Here is a 3,916-nt window from a genome sequence, read left to right as displayed (position 1 = left end):
GGCACGGGTGGGCCTGTTGGTTAAATTGGTGGAATTTTTCCAACTTTCTGACAAATATCGGAAGGAGGACTTGTGCAATCGGTAGCTTTTTCCAAATACACCAATTGGGCTAGTAGTAGTAACATAACTATCTCCCTAGATCTGCACTTAGAGTTAAATGCTTGCTGTAGGCAAGTAAAGGTGAAAATTAAAGTGTTAAAGATGGCTTATTATCATACATCATTTTGTTCCTTGATGTAGGTTTTATGCTCTGTGTCAAGTAATGCAAGCATTTGTCATGCTTGTGTGTGTTCGTTTTTCAAAAAGTGTTTTAAGGCTATTAAAAGTAATGTATTAATTATAGGGAAGTGCATTTGGTGAGGTAATAAATAAGGAAAATACAGATATGTTTTAATTTTGCTTGACTCTGTCACCCCAGAGAAGCCAGACACCTTCCGAAAGGATATGTGTGTGTATATATATACACACATATATACGTATAAGCTTTGACTATAAAACTCTGTTTCAGTCAGGCATATAATATTTTTCACTCATTGAACATTTCTTGGACCAGGTTCTTTATGTGTATGCCTTGAAAATTGGAAAGAACATGGGTTTCCTCGTTGAATTTGGAACAGTTGTTCAGTAAAAGTTGGGGCTTTTTTCAATAACACATTCGGTTTCTTGTAAATAACTTGATTTTTTGGAGAGCTTCTTGTATGAAAACAGCTAAATAATAGACTTGTGTTGCAAAAGAGATGAGTAAGGTTATTCTGGTAGCGTACATGCTGAAAGAGGTATCGCATGATTCCAGCTGTGAGTTGCAGTCAGTTATTGGCAAGTGGAAGGAATGACTCAGCAAGAAACAATGAATTTATGATCAAAAGGGTTTGTGTGGTTGTTCTCAGTAAGTCTAGAATGTGTAACTCTAAGTTTCGAGGAGCTTTTTTTGGGTGGGGAATTAGCTCAAATGGTAGAGCGCTCGCTTAGCATGCGAGAGGTAGCGGGATCGATGCCCGCATTCTCCAGTATGTGTTTTCAACATTTATTTCATTATAAACTAAACAGCAGCATTTAAAAATGTTTCCTATTTACACTTAATTTTTCTTGTATAATGGTGTACAGAAACCTTGAAAGAATTGTAATCTGAAAAAAGTTAACACATTGTTTTAAATATTTCATTTTTTCTTTTCAGAATCATATCTTTGTTCTTTTGCATACAGGGAGAAAAAATAGAATGCTTGCATGAAATAACAAAACTTACTGACATTTTAATACAATAATAAACGACATGAACAAATTGTAGAGAAAAATAAATGAGGGATTTTTTTAATGTGCCCTTAAATCTTTCGTTTATGATTTCATTCATTAGTTAAATTTATATTCAAAATTATAGTTTAGTGTATAATGAACAAAATTTTGTATTTCTGCTGTGAGTAATACTTATTATTTTTGTTCTATTTTGGTCGTGTAGGCTATTTATTAGAAATGATGGGCTAGAATATTCTATAACTCTGTTACTCCTGGTAGCACGATTATGTCCTTTGCTTGTGAATTTTCACATCTGTGAAATATGGAAATTTTCTCTGTAAATCTATGCTTGCACATTTTAAGTCTTCATGAGATTTTTTTTTTTTCCTAATTTGATTTTCTTACTAGTTCATTCAGGTATTTAACTGCTTGTACTTCCAGGTTGAGGCAGCATGAGGAAACGAGCAAAATGTACTTCCTATAAATACAGTGTGTTTGTGCAATCAGGATCTTGGGAGTACACATATTAAAACAAATGGAAATCAGTAAACAAAAATTATGGATTGGGTTTCAAGTTAAGGAAGGAGGAGATACTGTGCTGCATGGATGTGCAAGTAGCACCTGTGGAGAGAACAAGGGAGCTTGGAGATCCTCCCATGACATGACAAGAAAGGAGTTAACCTCTGGATGGATGGGGTAGAAATTGAATTTGCTTATTTCTCTCATATTCTCCATGTACTGGAGAGAAAAGAGGTATTGTAACTTTAAGACTGCTAAATGCTTGTTGTTAAAATGAAGCCTATTGGAGAGAAAAGTGTTACGGTCTTCAGGAGTCCTCTCTGGGCTCACGTAATGTGATTTAGATGTCCATTTGCTTGGAACGAGACTCTGTAGTGGGTTTCTCTGTGATTATTATTCCTTCTGTGTTTTCTGTGCTTCTGTTATTGCTTAATACCTGACACTTTCTGTGCTTTTAAAGAGGATGAGTTGTGTTGCTCTTCTCAGCTAATCAGACGCAAGTTTTGCACTGATGAAATGAGGGAGTTCAGTGGGGCTCTGTCCAGGTGCAGCCTGCAATCACTTGCAGAACTACGGCTTCTGACTGTAAGCTCTCAAGACTAATGGCTGTTCGTTACATTTATGCCCAGCTTCCTATAATGGGGCTCCTCTGCCCATTAGGGCTTGTAAACACATCATGATATGAATAGAAGTAAGAGCTTTTTCTCATCCCATGCGGTGTTTTATGTCTCTACTTTTTAGGTAGACTATCTTGTGAAGAAGGGTCCTAGCCCCCAAAAGCACTGCCTCTGGGAGGAAATTACCTGATGATGGGTAAGTAGTTTCCAGAGTCCCGTGTCAAAGGAGTGACTACTCTGGGTCTGTCTGTGCTTTCTGGGTCAGAAGTTGCATAGAGATATTCTGTGTAAAGAACCATGAGGGAATTCAGCTTTGTTTGATTTTTTTATTATTATTGCTATTCACAGACTTACTCCCTCTGTAATACCGTGCTTAAATGAGGGACAGAGGTCAGTTGTTCTGTGAAAAATAATTTGTTTGTACTAAACTTGCTGGAAGATACTGGTGTCCTATGTCTGTGTTTGTTGTAGTCTGAGAAAGGGGAATAATTATTCCTTACTTGTCTTTTATCAATACTTTGTTCCAAATGTTACTTAGAAAGGGTGGGATGGGGCTTGGGAACCCTCATTCTGGAGACAGTGTTTTACAGCAAGAGGGCCGTCTGTAGAGTCTGCACTCAAAAATCTCAACTCTGTGAAACGCTTCTTTTAAATAAATTTATTCCACAACATGATTGTAGTACATTGATTTTCTGAGCTGAGCACACTGCAGTTCTAAGTTTCCTCATAAGGGATGCTGTGTGATGTTTGACAATAAAGTTTATAAAAGGTTTTTGTTGTAATGATTACCATTACCCTATTTTGACCAAGTTGTAAAGCAGAAGTTGTATTTCAAAGCACTCTCTTCTTTTTGAAGAGTGAGAGGTGACTTCATTACCATGTGTAAACTCTTGATAGCTTGGAAGAAAAGGAGCTTACACCTTTCAATTTGTTCAGCTTCTAGTTGTCAGGTGTTTTTCCTCAAGTTCAATGTTGCAAAACCCCACGTTTTATCCCAGTAAACTTCCCCCATTGGAAGAGTGAAACAAAATAGCTCTTAGAGTCCTTCATTCAGCGCGGGGTTCCTCACCTAGGCCAGCGAGGTGGTGCTTTTTTTTTTTTTCCCTTTTGGCCCGTTTTATCTTTATTTCCTGTGGTTGCAATCAGTATTGTAATAATTTGTTGCTGCTAACCATAGGATGGGACCTACATCTAGTGGGTGGGTGTAGACGTAGGTGGACTGTGGAGTCCACTCTGTGCTTTGAGAGACTCGGAATACAGGTCGGCTTTGGTTTGGTAAGGCTATGGCCGTATTTGTGTCGCGTCTCAGAAGATACGCGGGTGTACCGTTCCTCGTTAGCATAGGATCACCTAAAACAGATGGATAAATCCTTCTGAAAAAATAAGCGCACAGGCATTGGGTGGCCGTAGTGCTCCTTTCTGGCTCCTGCTCACGAAGAATAGGCGAAGAGGGGCAACTCGTGGCATTTCCTTCTGTTCGAGGCCACGATGTTTTCTCCAGTGACGTTGTAACAGAGGAGAAAAATATATAAATATTTTATATTATTAAT

General features: G+C 38.0%; 1 non-coding gene across 1 annotated transcript; it reads left to right on the top strand.

Annotated features, from left to right (window-relative positions):
* Positions 1 to 934: 934 nt before the first annotated feature.
* TRNAA-AGC lies at positions 935 to 1,007 on the top strand. The gene has a single exon. It is a non-coding gene; the product is annotated as a tRNA-Ala (tRNA).
* Positions 1,008 to 3,916: the final 2,909 nt, after the last annotated feature.

The sequence above is a fragment of the Aptenodytes forsteri genome, unplaced genomic scaffold (assembly GCF_000699145.1).
Source record: "Aptenodytes forsteri isolate BGI_AS27 unplaced genomic scaffold, ASM69914v1 Scaffold23, whole genome shotgun sequence".
NCBI classification, from domain to species: domain Eukaryota; kingdom Metazoa; phylum Chordata; class Aves; order Sphenisciformes; family Spheniscidae; genus Aptenodytes; species Aptenodytes forsteri.
This window is presented reverse-complemented; position numbering and strand designations above follow the sequence as displayed.